General features: G+C 38.4%; 2 long non-coding RNA genes across 2 annotated transcripts; both read left to right on the forward strand.

The window, feature by feature from the left end:
• The first annotated feature begins 1,444 nt into the window (after positions 1–1,444).
• LOC306758099 lies at positions 1,445–2,414 on the forward strand. The gene is made up of 3 exons (XR_013771366.1): positions 1,445–1,706; positions 2,086–2,220; positions 2,311–2,414. It is a non-coding gene; the product is annotated as an uncharacterized lncRNA (long non-coding RNA).
• Positions 2,415–17,562: 15,148 nt separating this feature from the next.
• LOC306758195 lies at positions 17,563–18,530 on the forward strand. The gene is made up of 3 exons (XR_013771368.1): positions 17,563–17,824; positions 18,202–18,336; positions 18,427–18,530. It is a non-coding gene; the product is annotated as an uncharacterized lncRNA (long non-coding RNA).
• The last annotated feature ends 3,407 nt before the right edge of the window (positions 18,531–21,937 follow it).

The following is a 21,937-nucleotide window of genomic DNA, read 5'->3' on the forward strand; positions in this document are numbered from 1 at the left end:
GTAGTCACACCAATATCTGTGGTTATTTTTCCACGGTTGAATAACTGATAGTCACTGCTGTTTTCCACTCTATTTTGTTAAAAGCAGATAAGAGCATGCTTTATTATGATCACACACTCAAATCAGAAGAAAAGAAGTCTTTAGTTTCCTAATCATAATAAAATCATAACATCAGGAAAATTGGTGACAAAGATCTAAATGGGTAAAAAGAAACATCTGCTTGAAACTTTCAAACATCACTGTGAGCTTTAAAAAATAATTTGAGAGTAATATACTACTAAAACAGTACAAGAATGAAAAACTCAAGGACATGTACTCACCACAATGGCAGTGAACTGTGTAGTACTGATTCTAACTTCCTTGTGTTGTCAGTATCCTTGGAGAAGAAGAAGCAGTTCTTACATATAAACATATTGTCATGTTCTGACAGGTTATGATATACACAAACCCTACAAAAAGTGTTAAAAGAAAACAAGTTAAAACGTGGACTTTTTTGTTTGTTTTTTTGGGGGGGGGGGAATAAGATTTTATTAGGAATGTTATGTTATGGTTGAGTTTAGAATATTTCTTAATAATTTTTTAGATAAATTACAGATAAATTAGCCTTGAATAGAAACCTGTACACGTACTCTATAATTTTCTGATGCAATTTTTATGTATTTCTTCCTGTTAAATAGACATGTACATAAATAGCCTAAATAAATTGTCAACTTATCCAGATTTCATTGAAGGGATCAGTGATAAAAAATAAAAAAAAATTAATAAATAAATACACAAACTTGAATGTGGAAACATAAGAGTTCTATATGTAACCCAGCTGCTTACAAACCACTTGTAAGGTTAGTTTACCTGTTTAGATAAGTTGCCATGCATGTTTAAATCTTGATTAATAGTCTCATCATTTCTTTTTAGATTTAAACAGAATTAGATTAAAGCGTGCAGCAAGGATTTTTTTTACAGCTATATCTATTTTTTAATATATCATATTACTTTTTCAGTATAAGTTTAAGAAAACATTGATGACACGACAGTGTTGATTATAATCAAGAGAATAAGCATTGCAGTTATAAGTTTGTCATTCACTGCCATATTACCATTTCTCCAACAGATGGCAGAGCAATCATGCATTTTACTGTTATCTAGGTCAAAGAAAAATGTCTGGTTATTTACTTGTAAGATATGAAACATCCAGTGGTTTTACAAGCTCAAGTAATATTAATCAATCACTAATGCGCAGCCTCAGGGCGTTTGTTCCATTCCATCAGGTGTAACCCATTTTAAATAATTAAAGACCACCTTCTGTGCTGTTATTTGATTGGGCGTTGCAGCGTCAGACGCACTTGCTGTCGGAAAACGTGTCAATAGAAATAGTTGAGACGAAACACGTTATTCCAGCTCTGTGTTTTCAGGAGTTACGCACTATTGAATGATGCGTAAAGAAAAAAGGAAAAGTGCCTCTGTCTGTTTGGCTGCAGTCGTGATTCTGACATGTCATTTAGTGCAAACAACAGACTGCCTTCGACTAAAGAAAACAGAGAAACAAAAACCACCGGCAGATGCTGCTGTCGCCACTCCGGCGGGCGTTCAAGAAGGACAAATCGTGTTCAGAGACGTTCTGCGAAAAGGCTCAGGGGGAACGGAAGGGACCGGGAAAGCCTCCTCCAATGCTACTGAAGAGGAAACGGCTTATCAAGCGGACTTCCCAGGCATGTCCACCTCATCCCGTTTATTTGCTTTGTAGTAGTATGCCAATTCTTATACATCAAGTAAGCAAAGCTACTGCTATTTTAATATTGCAACACAAACTGTTGGAAAGTAGAATATACACCATTTGTCTAATTGCTTTCACTTTGCCAATAGGAAAGCTTTTCAATGGCAGATAATGCTGCCGTTATCCTTTAGGTTCTGTTTCAGTTTGTCGAGCGTCCCCCTCAAGCTACTTCGAGGTTTCTATTGAGTTTGGTTACACTTTTTTTTTCTTTTCTTTTTTTTTTCTTTCTCTCTCATTCACCAAAAAAAGGCTATTTTGGTTTAAGTTGAGCTTTTTTTTTTTTTTTTTTTTTTTTTTTTTGTCCCCTGCAACAGGCTGGTCCAATTTAAAAGATTATGTGTCGTCAAAAGACAAATGGAACCACATGGGAACATCTCTGCACTGTTTAGGAGATCACATGAAGTTTAGGTACCTTGGACCTGAAGCTTCTCATCTTACAGTGGAACAAGGTATTTTTGAGCTTCAGTGACTGTTGCATTTCAAAATGATATGTTTATGCCAAGGCTAGCATTATGGTGCAAATCTCTTATTGCCCTTAGAGGACAAATCACATCTGCCTGTGTCCTTGGTCCCCCCAAAATGTGGCTATAACATGCATGGTAACTCCCTGGTATTTATTATGACGGTTCCATATGATGGCTGCCATGTGGTTCAACAGGTAATATTTGCTGATATACAATTAAAGTGTTGACTTTGTAATCCATTTAGGGTAAAAACCTTGTTGGCCCTGATAACTGATTTTTGGCTACAAGATGCCAGCGTTGCTCTAGTTGACTGCTAACCTTTTAGTGTAGTTAAGCTTACTACTAACTGGGTGACACTTATGACAAGATTGTGATACCTTGCTCTAATTTGCTTTCATCTTACAGGGTGGAAGCTATGTACTACCACTGAAGTGGCATGGGAATCCAGTGTCCCTCTTGTGTCCCAAACCTGAAACAGATGAGCCTCAAAAGCACTATTTGCCTCATAAGCACCACTGGCCCTTTAAGCCTCATAAGCATCATGAGCCTCATAAGCATCATGAGCCTCATAAGCATCATGAGCCTCATAAGCATCATGAGCCTCATAAGCATCATGAGCCTCATAAGCATCATGAGCCTCATAAGCATCATGAGCCTCATAAGCATCATGAGCCTCATAAGCATCATGAGCCTCATAAGCATCATGAGCCTCATAAGCATCATGAGCCCCTGGGTCATCACTGGCACCACGAGCCCCTGGGTCATCACTGGCACCACGAGCCCCAGGAGCATCACTGGCACCACAAGCCCCAGGAGCATCACTGGCACCACAAGCCCCAGGAGCATCACTGGCACCACAAGCCCCAGGAGCATCACTGGCATCCTAATCCCCTTGAACACCTCTGGCTGCATTTGAATCATAAACACTATGATGACCAGGTTCAAATGGCCCCAAAGGTAAATCAGGATGCCCAGGTTCAATCTGCCCCTCAAGCAAGCCAGGATGCCCAGGTTCAGGTGTCTCAACCAGCACCCCAGGATCCCCAGATTCAGGTTTTGCCACCAGTTTATCACTTGCCTCATGCAAACCCCTTTTCAAATCCAGTTTCCTCATTCCTATCCTGCAACAACTGATCATGCCGCAAACCTGCCTGAATATCCAAATTATCCCCCTTATGCTCAGTTTTCTTATCCTTTTGTCCCCCCCTCCCCCACAACAACTGAACCAACTACCACTCAAGAACCAAAAACTGTAACTTTTCCACAGATGCCTCTTTCATACTTTCCGTGGTCTTTTGGACCCCATTATCCAAACATGATGCCTGTGTATCCTTATGATGTTCCTAAAGTGCATTATCCATGGCATCATGGATTGGAAACAAAGCCAACAGTGCCTCCATCTGCAGTTGCCCAGGCTCCAGATACTCCCCTGCCTTTTTATCCACCTGAACACCTGCCTTTTCTTTCTTATGAACATGTGCTTTTTCCACACACGTCTCGCCAAGGCTAGTCAAACTGAAACAATAAATGTTTTGAAAGAAACTGGTGGTGACTGCTCATTTGCATATCTAGCTTAGTTAAAGCTTAAAATAAATGGTTCTTAAAATGTCTAAGTCATTAAGTTTTTAACTGTTATGAAAAGCACAAAAACCTCTGTACAACAGAAGTGGTTTTAATGGTGTAGTGTTTGAGCACAATCTAATTTCAGTGTGTCAGCGGTTTGACACCCCCTATCATTTTATTGGCTGCTAAATTGTCAGACTATGCCGAAGGTGAGGGGTGGGATTACACTGTAGAAGGACGGTATGTTAACCCTCTATGGCATGACTTTTTATTTTATGAGGAAAAAAATATTCCACCCTAGTTTGGGAGCTTGGAGTCCTTATATATCAGTCAGAAAATCTGTGGCCCCCCCAACCACCAGATTTTGGTTTGTTGCCTCAGGGCAACAACATGCTATGAGGGTACTAAAACGGCAAGGTTTTTTATATTATTGGAATGAAGAACAAAAAAGTAATCCTTTAGAAAATTTTATTTCAATTGCAACAAGTTTTATTTAAACAAATTGCCACAAATGATCAATTAGTGCATCAGAGATTAGCTGCAGTGTGTGTTTGTTTCTGTATGTGTGCTCTTTGTGGTACTGTGTTTATCTTTTATACAAAGCAGTCTGTGTCACTCTGTATGAAACTTCTTGAAGTAGTTGCTGGTGGATGTGAAACAGAGGTGGCCATCACATTTTTGGCACTTGGCTTTAGGTGTATCTATTCATCCTGGTAGCTTGCATCTCCCTTTCTCATCCATTACCATCCAGTGGGCTGTGGCATCCAGACGCACATCATAGACCGGAATAGGTGTAGTGGGTCTTCTTCACTTCTTTTCCTCGTTCTCCGCAGCAATTGTGGAACTGGGACGACCTTTCTTACGCTCCAGACTATGTTGTCTATATATATATATGTATGTGTATATATATATACATATATGTGTGTGTGTATTGAATTTCCCTGTGGGGATTAATAAAGTATTTTTCATTTCATAGACCTCTCTTCACCCACTGATGCATGTACGCACATACATACATGCACATGTTCATTCCATAAAGTATGTTAGTCTACTGACTGAATCCTGATTTCCTAACTCTCCCTCAAACCTGATTCTGGAGTCCACTCTTCTTCATCATGTTCTTTATATCCATAAAATATTCGTGCTTCCATTTCCTGTGAGTAATAGTAGACAGTAAAGCAAAAAATTGATTATGTTGATAACTATGCATCCCACTATAACTATAGTTCACACAAAAGTGGTCTAACTGCACAATGTTGCCCTGAGGCAACGAATGACAAACTGCCATTTTAGTCAATAAATTTAGACAAAAAGTATCTTTAATGAATCAAATATGCTTCTTCACTTATTTATGCACATCACAGAAATTATTCATACAAAGTTGTTTAAATTTAAACATGTTAAAAAGTTAGATTTATCTTACCTTCTTCTGGCAGTGTGTCCAAGTCGACTGTGTTCCCAGAAAGGACTGTTTCACCCCAAGACAAAAGGTCAAAGCCACACCCAGCTCAAATTTCATTGGTCTCAAACTTATGAGACTTTTTATGTGATGTTTTGATTTTAAAAAAATTAGAGGGGCGGTGTGTGGGCCAAAATAGTGGTTTGTTGCCTGAGGGCAACACCATGCCATAGAGGGTTAAGACATATGGGGTGAGAAGAGGGTGAGGCTCGTGGAGAAATTAGTTTTTCTGACTGATTATGGCTGCTGTTGAGTTTGAGGATGTTGTCCATTGCAGAAGAATGGAAAGGCCTGCAGAGACTTTGGCTCATAGAGAATCTGGGTTTGAGCTAACAGTGTGGCCATATGGAGGTCTGCAGCTACCAACTTCTGTCCACAAGATCCATTCAGCATACTTTCTATCATCCCTCATACTGGTTCAACTAACTATAAAATTACTGTGTGTAAGAGTGCAATGATCTATACAACAGGTCAACCTGACCTGTGCTGAAAAGAAACGGAAATCTGTATTCACACTGCTGCTGTTTTGGCATGCTGTAAACTGACCTTTGTCTGCTTCCAGGTATAATAGGATTTGTTTGAGCACCTGGCCACTCTGTGGACTCTGGTCTACTTGAAAGCTGGGAGTTGGTTCACTTGCAAATGGACAATCCAGCAACCAGAAAGACAGGTGTGTTTCCATTACACCTAAAATTGTGCAAAAACTAAATATTGCAAAAAAAAAAACAAAAAAAAAAACAATGCTAATGGAAATACATTTTTAAAAAGGTGATAAATATTGCTAAAAAGAAAGTTTATATGCTCTCATGAGGTGGTTTTTCAGATATTTTTTATATATAAACATTCCGCAAAAGTGCAAGAGAAACACTTCTGACATTTACATGTCCCTGGACATGACATGGGGATCATTATCAGTTCATCTTCGGTAAAGATTGCAAGGTGTGGAACAAACAGCAAATTTCAATTTTAGAAGAAAATGAGAAAGCTTCAACAAGCCGTAGCAAATTCTCCACAGCAAGTAGAAAATCCCAGAATAACGCGACATCTACCTTGCATGAGCTGAAACTTTTGTAAAATCTCACAAGAGTAACAAAATTTTACAAGACTTGAGGCTAATGTGCTAAGCACTGTGGAAACACCTGCAAATTACAATTATTGTTTGTTGAAATATCACTTTTCTTTTGTGAATAAATTATAATGGAAATAAGGTAGCGATGCATGCAAATGTTATGAAGCATCAAGGAAACAAAGGAAGTGATGCAGATTATTGTTTGGTAGGAGGAAAAGTAAAGCCAACAGCATGTATTTAACAGAGTAAAATTAAAAACCACAAGACCAGAGTACTGCACAGGTCCAGTTTTACTGATCCACACCCATGACCCATTTATGTATTGTGATGGTATGAGTTTAGTAATATAGGGACTTCATTATCCAGCATGCAAAATTCAGAAATGGGCATAAGAAACTCTGTAAATAAAAAAAAGTTAGTTGTTGGAAGTCAGGTAGCACTAGACTGTTGTAAGTTGCAGTCAGTGGTGTAGTGGACCCTCAAGAAGTGTGTATACTCTCAATTTTTTGACTTAAAAAAAAAAAAGTAGCCCAGAAAAATACTTTCAGAAAAAGTGACAAATAAAAACTACTCTCTTTAGTTTACCCCAAAAATCCATCAGTATATCTGCTCCTTGTCACATCAGTTCTGCTCTTCAGTTTCAGAGAGGAAGAGTTATGAAATGATTAAACCAGTACGTGAACACAGACTGGTGAGACAGTTCTCATAGACAAATATACATATATCTTTATTATGTTTATCTTTAGGCTAAAGTTAATGCAGCTGATGGCTAACTGGTTAAGGCTAACCTTAGCAGAGCTGCTGGGTGACACAAATACATGTGGGTATTAGTACTGTACTGGGTTTGTAATTGTAGAAAGCAGCATCACAGGGAGTTTAGAAGTGGGTATACTCAATGCTGACTGAAAAAGAAGTGGGTATACTCTGTATACCTGTGTATACCCTGGATTACACCACTGGTTGCCGTGCTGCTAAATACCTAAAGATCGTCTACCATGCCTCATCCGCTTATTAGAAGATTAGGCAAGTAAACATTTATAACTGACCTGATCCACATGTAAAGACATTATGTAATCTTAACTCCCATCCCTTCCTTTTCTTAACATTATTTTTATTTATTCGTTCTTTGTTTCAACTCTGGTTGTTTTAAAGGGCTTTATAAATAAAGTTGAGTTGAACTGAGTTGAGTTTTTATATTTCATGTGATTGGTGTTGTTTTGTCATTAATTTAATTTACAATAATAAGGAAAAGAGGAAAACACAAAAATATATTTGAAGGTATTTTTTTTTTTAGGCTGAACTTGATCTAAAGTTTTTTTTAACTTGTGTAATATCACACTGAACCATTATCTGTTATTTTGCCACTTTGGGGTTTGATTATTTTGATTCTGAGAATGTTGTATAGACATAGTATCATCAACTATTCCGGTTTTCAGATCCATTCTTTTCTGATATACATAAATGGCTGCGAAGTCAGGATAATGAGAACTTTTCTCGCAATAACCGCAAGGTTTGGAAACAGCTACTCCTGCAAAGCTTTACATCAAAGGGGACTCCAGCACTTGGGAAGTAAAATACCTGTCATGTCGATAAAAATTAAGAGCAAAGAAGGAGAAAGAAAAAAAAAAAAAACGTGACCCACCTGCATTAAAACATCTTCCTGTATATATAGCTTAATCTATGTTGGCTAATTTCTAGCTGCAAAACTGTGTTTTTGTGGGAGTATTGTGCCATAGTGAGCAGTTGTTTTAACTATTGGACGTTGTCCAGGCAGTTTGTTTTTTATTCAGTGCAGTATGAACAGAAACCAAACTAAAAGAAGGTGTGAAAAGTGTGAAGGTTTTGGAAATTCCTGCTCGAGTTCTCCCTAGGCTAGTATTAGGGTCAGGAATACCCTGATTGTAGATACAGACTGGACCCGTGAAAGTAATCTTCAGACTTGATAAGTTCTTGAAATTTTTTCAATTAAACAATTTTATTGTTTCAACAAACAACAGTAAGTCTGAATAACTGTTATTTCAAAGCCACTGAATATAATTTCAATTGTTGTCAAATTAGAGTTAGCTCTAAATACCATCGGATGTTCTATTTCAGTCCTGTAAATTGTTGCACACTTGAACACAAACAACTCCCAAGTGTGTGTGAGTGTAAAGAAACATTACATCTACTTTATTTCTGTGACATAAATGACAGGCATTTCAATAGGTGGCTGTATGCAATGAACTACGCGGCTTACTGAACACTTCCTTGTTTCAGTCTCAAGGATCCCCTAAGCCACCTTAAGGTGCCTGTGTAGATTGCTCATATTAAAGTGACCTCCAAGAACATCTGTAGTAATTATAAGTGTATGTTTTGTATCTCTGAAACTACTAAATAAATCATCAAGTTAAACACATATTAGAATGAACAATCACAATTAAGCATTTTTTTTGGCACAAAAATGAGTGGGGGGGGGTTAAATGTTCTTATCTGTCCAAAATCCCTGTGGGTCTCCACAAAATCAGGATATGACTGTAGGTTTGATCACTAGTTGAGAAAGCCCTTTTCACTCTGAGGGACTGGGAATCGGTGGCTTTGTCCATAATAACTTTATAATGCAGATAAAATCTGAAATTGTTGTGATCAAATGAAGTGATTTTATTTTCTTTGACATTTTAAACTGTGAATTTAGAATAAATTTAGCTTTGTGATAGACTGGTGACCTGTTCTGTGCTAGAATAAGCTCCAGTTCCTTGTGAACCTTAACTGGACAAAGCGGTTAAGAAAATGACTGAATGAATTAATGAATTAACGAACAAATGAATGAATGAACAAATGAATTAGAATAAAAATCTTAAGCTTAGAAATGTCTTTGGGTTTGTCTCTAAATATTCAAGTTTTCACAATAATGATAGTCATGAAAATACACACTGACTTGTACACTTGGCTGCTTTGTAGCATCAAGAGCCCAGTGATCAATAGTAATATTTCATTTAACAGGATAGGAGAAGGAAAAGTTGTCATCAGTGCTGTGGTAAATACAGGCTGCTACATGTATGAGTTTACACTGGGGCGTGCATATTAGCCATTTGCAGCATGACAGTGAGCCAGCATGCTTCTTCAGGAAAGCACAGCCATGTGAATTTCATGGTATTACATCCTAGTGTCCAACTCATAAGCAGAAAGCAAAAACTAACAAAAATCGATTAAGAGCTTATTTTGCAATCAAATTATTACAACAATCCTAAAAATGTATTTATAATGCATAGGGAAGATGATAGAATCAGACATCAAAGTTCCACAAGCTCCCATGTTGTCATCAATACAGCTGAAAGCTGTTGATCTGATTGGTTTCAGCTGACTCACCTGGTTCTTTCACATATACAATGTTAAAAGTTGTGACTAAAACGCTCAGCATCAATCATATTGAGCTCTTTTCTGTTGCCTTGAATTTTGTAGTTCTGTGATGGAAGGTAAAAACAGACAAAAGAAATGCCAACCTATAGTGGCAATGTTGGTCCTGTGCTCTATAGCTTTGAGTTTAACTTGTTTTATTTTGCATGTATTGACCAAAGTAGTTAAACAAAAAAAGTTACTAGTAAGGCCGCAACCTCAGTAGTATTGAAGGGAAACACGCTAATTAATGGAAAAGAATTTGATTTCCTGTCGGAGTCTCTGTCTTAGAAAGTAATGGATTACTGCACAACAATGTGGCACAGTGTGTATATTGAAAATGGGTTTGGCTCCCTCCCTTTTTTTCCCTCAAGACATGGCTGATGAAATGGCTGAGGAAGCAATGTGGAGACATTTGAACTTTTTACTTCACTGTGACCACAACACGATGAAGCTGGTAGTTGAAGGAGACAGCGCAGCTGAAATACAGCTGGATGTGCGTATGACAAATACCTGCTTTAACCTAAGCTTTATTTGGAAAAAAGGTTGTCAAGTCGCTGTCATTCTCTCTTTTTGTCCTTTTCTTTTTAGGAAAAACCCACCCTTTGCCTCTAAGCCAGGTGCCTGAAGCTTATGGCTATTCAGTGAGGCTGAATGCTCCAGGCCTTGTTTTTGTTGTGCCTTATTATGGCTGTAATGTGAAACAAGAGGTATATGCTCTTTGACTTTGTAATTGAAAATTTGTTTTAGTATTGTAGAACAAGCTCTGATGGTTGTATAATTTGTTCCAGAATGGAAGATATGTATTACCAATGAGCTGGCGGGAGACTGCAGCCACCTTTATCAGGACTTGACACTATAGTGCAGATAAAACACATGTTTAGACAACCACAGAGACTGTTCTTCACCCCTCCTAAGTTCGTTTACTTCACAACGTGTAGAATCTTCATCGTTTCAAGAGACATCTGAAATAGTCTCGTATTCGGCATTATCCTGGGTTACCTACATTACCGCTGTATGTATGTGATCCTAGCACCAACTTCCCTTATTTCCACAAAATCAAATCTATGGAAACCTCACACAGATCATCACATTTTACTCAGACTATTTGCCCTTCTTACCCCTGATGTTCAAAAGGCCTTCAATGAATATAATTTTTACGAGCATCTTGCACAGCAAATGCTGCCACAAATGCTTGACAGGCCTGTTTCCCACATCACTCTCTGGCATTTATTTAGAAAAAATTTACTTTAAAAATGCAACCTACCAATTATGATAAAAGAACCAAACATACCCAAAACAGATGGTGGGCCCTTTCACCAGGGGTTTTATTTAATGGCCTTTTTAGAGAGATGATTTGGAGCTAGATTACCAGCAATGCATAGCAGAATTAATAATAATTTAAAATCATCACTTAGTCAATTCCACAAAGTTGCAACATAAATAGATACACATCTGCTTTTTAGGGCGGTGCGCGCAGATGGCTTCTGAAACGAAGCTTTACCTATCGGGTTATACACAGTAACTTGGTCTACTGTCACCTTTGATTGCCACAGGGTCTCTGGCAGTCCCACATCTGTTAAAATTCACCATTTCCTTTGTGGTGTTGAGCAGATTTTTTTTTAATAAGATTTAATCAAATGTTATTTATAAAGCACTTTTTATGTTACACAGCAACAAAGTCCTTTACATAGTTTAAAAAAAAAATAAATAGTGGGGGCACATTCGACAAGTCCTGGATCAGTTCCTATTCACTAATTGTTTCACAGTAGCATCTAGCAAGTTATATTGGAAATGTGATGTGAACAAATGCACATTCTCCTGCAGCACTTCCATGCTGCTTTTTAAAAATGATAGACCTCCTGTTAGGCATGCTGAGGTCCGTTTTTCCGGTGGTCCATAATCCATGCTATCAGCTACAAGGCCCAAGTCTCAACAGTTTTAGTATTAAGACAAGTAATTTGCCTTTAGTACCCTGTCCTGAAGGTCAGAAGACACCTGGCTTTTAAGCAAAGCAAACTGCTGGCTGTTGGTATGCACCATTGCAATGTGGCTGAAAAGTGTAATTTACACATTCCTCAGGAAAAGTTTTTACATCTAGACCAGGGGTGACCTGGTGACCAACTCTGGTCCTTGAGAGCTGCAGTCCTATAAGTGTTGGGATTTTCCCTGCAGCCACACACCATCTTTTTTCCATCTTGTATTATCAACAGGCAATTTGATGGTTTTTCATTTTGTTTCTAGATTTGAAAAAATATATGTATTGTACAGATTTTTGAAATATCAAGTTTACAATGTGTGCCGATCAGATTAAATATAAGTTTATTTTGCTTTAGCTATAAATATATTTTATTTAACTATTTATTTGCTACTTAGTCATTGTAATTTAGGTATGAGATGTAAAATTCCTAGATATGACTTTTATTAATGTCCTTCTAGGCCAAATGATTTGGGAATAAACATAATCTGGTATGGCAATGGGCCATCTGCTCAAGCTAATGTAATAAGGGGTTCAATAGGCTTTTACACTATTTGATTAGTTGAGGCAAACCATGTTAGGCATGAGCACAACTGCAGTACTGCACCACATCTAACGTGCATTAAAAAGGCCTAAGCCCCTTTTGTAGCCTCTGAATATGTTATAAAATCACTGTTCTGTTTTGTCTTTGGTCAGATTAAAGCATGGCATGAAAACACAAAACTTGCATTAATTCTCTGACAGTTGAAAGAAAATCTAGTTCTTTATTCATTAAATATGTGCTGAAAAAAGATTAATAGATGTAAATATTTTTCATTGTAGAACACAGAGAAGTTATATAGATTACACATCACTTTTGAACTATTCTTTAATGCAGTAGTTTTAATTCAGCCTGACCAAATCCCAGTAAAATGATAAGATTTAAATTGATGTCAAAAACTACTTGTATAGGATATTAATCCTCTTCAGTGTAATCATAGGGGTTTTACCTATTATATCACAAAGGTCGAGGATCAGTTCCACGCTTACCCTGACTACACATCTAAGTGTTCTTCGGCAAGATGTTTCACCAATATGTGTCATTTGGGGTATGTGTGTGAATGGCTAAATGTGCCGTGTAGTATAAAGCACTTTGAGTTCATTTACCGCACATTAACAATCCTTTAAATACTCGTAGATGAAGACTCTATCATCATCAGTCATTATCACATCAGCTTGGTCCTCCAGAAGTCTCTGGGCAGCAGCACGGAGATGGGGAGCAAGTGTGCTCTTGAACAGCCGTGGGTGGAATGGCATCCTCAAACACTTGTGGAGATGCTGGATTGCCATGTGGATCCTGATCTTGGCTACCAGTACTACTATGTCTTCCTTTTGAACTGATGATGCTGAACCAGGAATTTCACATTCCTCCTTTAACAAAGCAAACCTTTGTTGTATTTTGATGGTCAAATGAACCAGTGCAGTGCTTAAATCTGGTATGAAATCATAGGAATATGTTTTTACGTTATGTGCTATTTTGGCCATAAATGATAAACTATAAGCTTTGAGTTGGTGTATAATTACTTTCACTGTGGTTAAAATGTTACTGTTTAAAAAGAGGAACCATGCTGGATATTTACCTGAGTACAGCAGGCACCCACATTGAACTTTGCCTGTTGACCTTTTGCCAAGAAGGACACAAACACTTCTTTGTTTCCCAAAACTCGGATTCCAACCATTTTGTTAAGGGACAGGAAGATGGGGTGGAAGGTAGAGGGAATATGGTTGACATTGCTCCAGCTCCACTGACAAGTTCTGGTACCTACATCTGTCAAACACTGACCACCTGATCGGTTTAAGGTCAGCCTGCAGTATGAGCACAAAAATAATATATGAGTTGCTTACGTTTCAATCCCTTTTCTTCCTCATATTGAAACCATTAAGTGGTCTGGGTAACAGCTTTAAAACAAATGAATAAAAATTGCTACTTTTTATTGTATTTATCACGACTGCACTTAAAAGCAAATCATGATGAATGCTAATTACCATATGTTTCCATTGCTGTGGTAACACGTCGCCCTGCCATCAGACTGAAACACAGCTCTAACTGGTTTACTGGAAGAACTGCTGTCCTCAAACACAATGCAGACTCTTACATTTTGCTCAGTGACCACAACAACAAGGGCCAAAATGCCTGAGGGATAACTGTAACCATGGTAAGGAAACAAACAACCACTGCAGAATGAATGTTGCATGCATTTCACATGCACTTGACATGAACAGTCATTTCTTTTAGACTGATTTTTGTTAGGATTAGAAGGACCTATTTTATCATTTCTCTTTGGTATTCTGGTCTTTATGTGAAAAGTGAGGCATCACATTATTAGAATCTGTTAATAATTGTTTCCATGTGAAGGGATACAAGACCTGAGCAGAGCCATCAGGAAAAATGGTAATAAATTTCTTGCCATTGGAGTAACATTTCTGGAGAAGCCCAAATCCCTAAAAAAGAAAAAGGATAATCAATTGAAAAAATGTTAATTGGTTATCACCAGAAGGTTTTATGAAATCAGAAAAGCAAATCTTATTTTTGTAGGCTGCTTTGCAGGGTTTTTCAAGGTTTAGTATTAAAATATTTTAGAGCTTAACCTACGAATGCTGAGTGTTCCCCTCTATTTGGCTGCCTGTCCCCACTTTTAGCTAAAGTATAGTTACTCGGGGTTTCCAAAATTCAGCAAGTTTTCAAGGTATTCCTGCTTCAACACACCTGAATTAAATGAAATTGATCTAACAGTCAATCAAGTTCTGCACAATAACTCATTAAGTCAAGAGTGTTAGAGAAGGGAGATGTGAAAAACCTGCTGAACTGCAGCTCTCGTAGGACCTAAATAAGTAACCCTGAGCTAGTAGAACCCTAAGATGCATGGCATCATGGGAACTGGACAGTTTACATTGACAAAAATCTTGTGTTGGTACTGATATTGCTGCACACCGTGACCACCTGGTATCAGTATTTATTCTTACACAAAACTAATCTTGGTGGTTTTCATATGCATAAACTATGAACATTAAATGAGATGACAGAAATTAATGTGATTTCTGTTTGCAAGAAAACACGTTTACATATAAATAATTAAACAAATTTGATGATTTGCGTGTACCTGATGGCGACATAAGCCAAAGTGAGCTAGACTGTGATCACAACAAGGCACTGACACATGTTCTTCCTCCTCTTTATTTTTCAAGTATTTTTCAGAAGTGTTGCCCTGCAGCACTGTCCAACACTCTTTTTCTGGAGCAGCAGAGAGTCTGAAGCGGAGGACCTTTAATGATGGGGTATCTAAACACCAGCATATAATAATCAGTCACAAAGACAAAGTAAAAACAGTTTTTGTCATCATGAGAAGCACGGAAAGAGGCTGTTTGTGTGTATGTTACTCACAGGTCTTTTCTACATCTGGAACAGAGTTATCTTTGTAAACTTTCATTTTTGTTTGTGCTCTGCAAAATAAAGTTTCTTAGATTAATGTTACAGCTTACGGTTGTATCCAGAGTGATGCAGTCCTTTCAGTGTGTACCTTAGTCCATTTGGTAATTCATTGATAAACTTATTGCGGTGTTCCATCTTCCTGCCACGGACGTGTAGCTTCATCTCCTTGGCTGGTTTCTCTTCCTTTGATTTCTGATCACATACTGTTGTGTAGCTTGTGCCCTCCAATAAACATCTCAGCTTCACCAGCATCTGACGCAGGACCTGTTGCTGGGCACAGCAGAACTATGGATGTGTCCAGAATCAAGAGGATACAAGATGGTGAGACGTGTGATAGGTACATCTAGTGATACTGTTTAAGTAGATGTATCTCACCTTAGGCTCCTGTGACAATGTGAAATTCAGTATATCGCTGGTCTTTTTCCCACAGTACTCGCATTCTACTTGGTTTTCTGGTAGATGCTGTTATGGACAACAGTTACGTTGGATTGGTCAGTGATACTGTGGCAGAACTATGGATGTGTCCTAGATGAAATTATACCACAAGAGACAGACATTTAATCTCAGTACCTCTACAAGAGTGGCTGTCAAGTTCAGCCTACAGAATTCAGACTCCCAGTTGTTTCTCAGAACCCCTGCAGGACCGGTACAGCAAATGGATTTGTCATTTACAGGTTGCAGAGATCCCTCCTGGTTCCTCTTACCAAACACAGGGAAGAATGCAAAGTTCAGTTGAAATATTAGGGATCTAATGTATCATTTTCATAGATCGATTTTCTTTTTACATTTCTTACTTGCTCATCGGAGTCTAACAGCAGACTCTGTTCTAATGATTCAGCAGCAACTAAAATTGGAAACAAAAGATCTGCTCAAATGATGAATTTACAGTTAAGTACTCTGGTCACTTTTAAAGATGTGTGGATCAGACTGACTGGAAGAGAAGGATGTCATCATTTTCTTATTCCTTTCCATTGTAGTCACACCAATATCTGTGGTTATTTTTCCACGGTTGAATAACTGATAGTCACTGCTGTTTTCCACTCTATTTTGTTAAAAGCAGATAAGAGCATGCTTTATTATGATCACACACTCAAATCAGAAGAAAAGAAGTCTTTAGTTTCCTAATCATAATAAAATCATAACATCAGGAAAATTGGTGACAAAGATCTAAATGGGTAAAAAGAAACATCTGCTTGAAACTTTCAAACATCACTGTGAGCTTTAAAAAATAATTTGAGAGTAATATACTACTAAAACAGTACAAGAATGAAAAACTCAAGGACATGTACTCACCACAATGGCAGTGAACTGTGTAGTACTGATTCTAACTTCCTTGTGTTGTCAGTATCCTTGGAGAAGAAGAAGCAGTTCTTACATATAAACATATTGTCATGTTCTGACAGGTTATGATATACACAAACCCTACAAAAAGTGTTAAAAGAAAACAAGTTAAAACGTGGACTTTTTTGTTTGTTTTTTTTGGGGGGGGGGAATAAGATTTTATTAGGAATGTTATGTTATGGTTGAGTTTAGAATATTTCTTAATAATTTTTTAGATAAATTACAGATAAATTAGCCTTGAATAGAAACCTGTACACGTACTCTATAATTTTCTGATGCAATTTTTATGTATTTCTTCCTGTTAAATAGACATGTACATAAATAGCCTAAATAAATTGTCAACTTATCCAGATTTCATTGAAGGGATCAGTGATAAAAAATAAAAAAAAATTAATAAATAAATACACAAACTTGAATGTGGAAACATAAGAGTTCTATATGTAACCCAGCTGCTTACAAACCACTTGTAAGGTTAGTTTACCTGTTTAGATAAGTTGCCATGCATGTTTAAATCTTGATTAATAGTCTCATCATTTCTTTTTAGATTTAAACAGAATTAGATTAAAGCGTGCAGCAAGGATTTTTTTTACAGCTATATCTATTTTTTAATATATCATATTACTTTTTCAGTATAAGTTTAAGAAAACATTGATGACACGACAGTGTTGATTATAATCAAGAGAATAAGCATTGCAGTTATAAGTTTGTCATTCACTGCCATATTACCATTTCTCCAACAGATGGCAGAGCAATCATGCATTTTACTGTTATCTAGGTCAAAGAAAAATGTCTGGTTATTTACTTGTAAGATATGAAACATCCAGTGGTTTTACAAGCTCAAGTAATATTAATCAATCACTAATGCGCAGCCTCAGGGCGTTTGTTCCATTCCATCAGGTGTAACCCATTTTAAATAATTAAAGACCACCTTCTGTGCTGTTATTTGATTGGGCGTTGCAGCGTCAGACGCACTTGCTGTCGGAAAACGTGTCAATAGAAATAGTTGAGACGAAACACGTTATTCCAGCTCTGTGTTTTCAGGAGTTACGCACTATTGAATGATGCGTAAAGAAAAAAGGAAAAGTGCCTCTGTCTGTTTGGCTGCAGTCGTGATTCTGACATGTCATTTAGTGCAAACAACAGACTGCCTTCGACTAAAGAAAACAGAGAAACAAAAACCACCGGCAGATGCTGCTGTCGCCACTCCGGCGGGCGTTCAAGAAGGACAAATCGTGTTCAGAGACGTTCTGCGAAAAGGCTCAGGGGGAACGGAAGGGACCGGGAAAGCCTCCTCCAATGCTACTGAAGAGGAAACGGCTTATCAAGCGGACTTCCCAGGCATGTCCACCTCATCCCGTTTATTTGCTTTGTAGTAGTATGCCAATTCTTATACATCAAGTAAGCAAAGCTACTGCTATTTTAATATTGCAACACAAACTGTTGGAAAGTAGAATATACACCATTTGTCTAATTGCTTTCACTTTGCCAATAGGAAAGCTTTTCAATGGCAGATAATGCTGCCGTTATCCTTTAGGTTCTGTTTCAGTTTGTCGAGCGTCCCCCTCAAGCTACTTCGAGGTTTCTATTGAGTTTGGTTACACTTTTTTTTTCTTTTCTTTTTTTTTTCTTTCTCTCTCATTCACCAAAAAAAGGCTATTTTGGTTTAAGTTGAGCTTTTTTTTTTTTTTTTTTTTTTTTTTTGTCCCCTGCAACAGGCTGGTCCAATTTAAAAGATTATGTGTCGTCAAAAGACAAATGGAACCACATGGGAACATCTCTGCACTGTTTAGGAGATCACATGAAGTTTAGGTACCTTGGACCTGAAGCTTCTCATCTTACAGTGGAACAAGGTATTTTTGAGCTTCAGTGACTGTTGCATTTCAAAATGATATGTTTATGCCAAGGCTAGCATTATGGTGCAAATCTCTTATTGCCCTTAGAGGACAAATCACATCTGCCTGTGTCCTTGGTCCCCCCAAAATGTGGCTATAACATGCATGGTAACTCCCTGGTATTTATTATGACGGTTCCATATGATGGCTGCCATGTGGTTCAACAGGTAATATTTGCTGATATACAATTAAAGTGTTGACTTTGTAATCCATTTAGGGTAAAAACCTTGTTGGCCCTGATAACTGATTTTTGGCTACAAGATGCCAGCGTTGCTCTAGTTGACTGCTAACCTTTTAGTGTAGTTAAGCTTACTACTAACTGGGTGACACTTATGACAAGATTGTGATACCTTGCTCTAATTTGCTTTCATCTTACAGGGTGGAAGCTATGTACTACCACTGAAGTGGCATGGGAATCCAGTGTCCCTCTTGTGTCCCAAACCTGAAACAGATGAGCCTCAAAAGCACTATTTGCCTCATAAGCACCACTGGCCCTTTAAGCCTCATAAGCATCATGAGCCTCATAAGCATCATGAGCCTCATAAGCATCATGAGCCTCATAAGCATCATGAGCCTCATAAGCATCATGAGCCTCATAAGCATCATGAGCCTCATAAGCATCATGAGCCTCATAAGCATCATGAGCCTCATAAGCATCATGAGCCTCATAAGCATCATGAGCCTCATAAGCATCATGAGCCTCATAAGCATCATGAGCCTCATAAGCATCATGAGCCCCATAAGCATCATGAGCCCCTGGGTCATCACTGGCACCACGAGCCCCTGGGTCATCACTGGCACCACGAGCCCCTGGGTCATCACTGGCACCACGAGCCCCTGGGTCATCACTGGCACCACGAGCCCCTGGGTCATCACTGGCACCACGAGCCCCTGGGTCATCACTGGCACCACGAGCCCCTGGGTCATCACTGGCACCACAAGCCCCAGGAGCATCACTGGCACCACAAGCCCCAGGAGCATCACTGGCATCCTAATCCCCTTGAACACCTCTGGCTGCATTTGAATCATAAACACTATGATGACCAGGTTCAAATGGCCCCAAAGGTAAATCAGGATGCCCAGGTTCAATCTGCCCCTCAAGCAAGCCAGGATGCCCAGGTTCAGGTGTCTCAACCAGCACCCCAGGATCCCCAGATTCAGGTTTTGCCACCAGTTTATCACTTGCCTCATGCAAACCCCTTTTCAAATCCAGTTTCCTCATTCCTATCCTGCAACAACTGATCATGCCGCAAACCTGCCTGAATATCCAAATTATCCCCCTTATGCTCAGTTTTCTTATCCTTTTGTCCCCCCCTCCCCCACAACAACTGAACCAACTACCACTCAAGAACCAAAAACTGTAACTTTTCCACAGATGCCTCTTTCATACTTTCCGTGGTCTTTTGGACCCCATTATCCAAACATGATGCCTGTGTATCCTTATGATGTTCCTAAAGTGCATTATCCATGGCATCATGGATTGGAAACAAAGCCAACAGTGCCTCCATCTGCAGTTGCCCAGGCTCCAGATACTCCCCTGCCTTTTTATCCACCTGAACACCTGCCTTTTCTTTCTTATGAACATGTGCTTTTTCCACACACGTCTCGCCAAGGCTAGTCAAACTGAAACAATAAATGTTTTGAAAGAAACTGGTGGTGACTGCTCATTTGCATATCTAGCTTAGTTAAAGCTTAAAATAAATGGTTCTTAAAATGTCTAAGTCATTAAGTTTTTAACTGTTATGAAAAGCACAAAAACCTCTGTACAACAGAAGTGGTTTTAATGGTGTAGTGTTTGAGCACAATCTAATTTCAGTGTGTCAGCGGTTTGACACCCCCTATCATTTTATTGGCTGCTAAATTGTCAGACTATGCCGAAGGTGAGGGGTGGGATTACACTGTAGAAGGACGGTATGTTAACCCTCTATGGCATGACTTTTTATTTTATGAGGAAAAAAATATTCCACCCTAGTTTGGGAGCTTGGAGTCCTTATATATCAGTCAGAAAATCTGTGGCCCCCCCAACCACCAGATTTTGGTTTGTTGCCTCAGGGCAACAACATGCTATGAGGGTACTAAAACGGCAAGGTTTTTTATATTATTGGAATGAAGAACAAAAAAGTAATCCTTTAGAAAATTTTATTTCAATTGCAACAAGTTTTATTTAAACAAATTGCCACAAATGATCAATTAGTGCATCAGAGATTAGCTGCAGTGTGTGTTTGTTTCTGTATGTGTGCTCTTTGTGGTACTGTGTTTATCTTTTATACAAAGCAGTCTGTGTCACTCTGTATGAAACTTCTTGAAGTAGTTGCTGGTGGATGTGAAACAGAGGTGGCCATCACATTTTTGGCACTTGGCTTTAGGTGTATCTATTCATCCTGGTAGCTTGCATCTCCCTTTCTCATCCATTACCATCCAGTGGGCTGTGGCATCCAGACGCACATCATAGACCGGAATAGGTGTAGTGGGTCTTCTTCACTTCTTTTCCTCGTTCTCCGCAGCAATTGTGGAACTGGGACGACCTTTCTTACGCTCCAGACTATGTTGTCTATATATATATATGTATGTGTATATATATATACATATATGTGTGTGTGTATTGAATTTCCCTGTGGGGATTAATAAAGTATTTTTCATTTCATAGACCTCTCTTCACCCACTGATGCATGTACGCACATACATACATGCACATGTTCATTCCATAAAGTATGTTAGTCTACTGACTGAATCCTGATTTCCTAACTCTCCCTCAAACCTGATTCTGGAGTCCACTCTTCTTCATCATGTTCTTTATATCCATAAAATATTCGTGCTTCCATTTCCTGTGAGTAATAGTAGACAGTAAAGCAAAAAATTGATTATGTTGATAACTATGCATCCCACTATAACTATAGTTCACACAAAAGTGGTCTAACTGCACAATGTTGCCCTGAGGCAACGAATGACAAACTGCCATTTTAGTCAATAAATTTAGACAAAAAGTATCTTTAATGAATCAAATATGCTTCTTCACTTATTTATGCACATCACAGAAATTATTCATACAAAGTTGTTTAAATTTAAACATGTTAAAAAGTTAGATTTATCTTACCTTCTTCTGGCAGTGTGTCCAAGTCGACTGTGTTCCCAGAAAGGACTGTTTCACCCCAAGACAAAAGGTCAAAGCCACACCCAGCTCAAATTTCATTGGTCTCAAACTTATGAGACTTTTTATGTGATGTTTTGATTTTAAAAAAATTAGAGGGGCGGTGTGTGGGCCAAAATAGTGGTTTGTTGCCTGAGGGCAACACCATGCCATAGAGGGTTAAGACATATGGGGTGAGAAGAGGGTGAGGCTCGTGGAGAAATTAGTTTTTCTGACTGATTATGGCTGCTGTTGAGTTTGAGGATGTTGTCCATTGCAGAAGAATGGAAAGGCCTGCAGAGACTTTGGCTCATAGAGAATCTGGGTTTGAGCTAACAGTGTGGCCATATGGAGGTCTGCAGCTACCAACTTCTGTCCACAAGATCCATTCAGCATACTTTCTATCATCCCTCATACTGGTTCAACTAACTA

Source organism: Telmatherina bonti, assembly GCF_933228915.1.
Source record: "Telmatherina bonti genome assembly, chromosome: 7".
In the NCBI taxonomy this organism is placed as follows: domain Eukaryota; kingdom Metazoa; phylum Chordata; class Actinopteri; order Atheriniformes; family Telmatherinidae; genus Telmatherina; species Telmatherina bonti.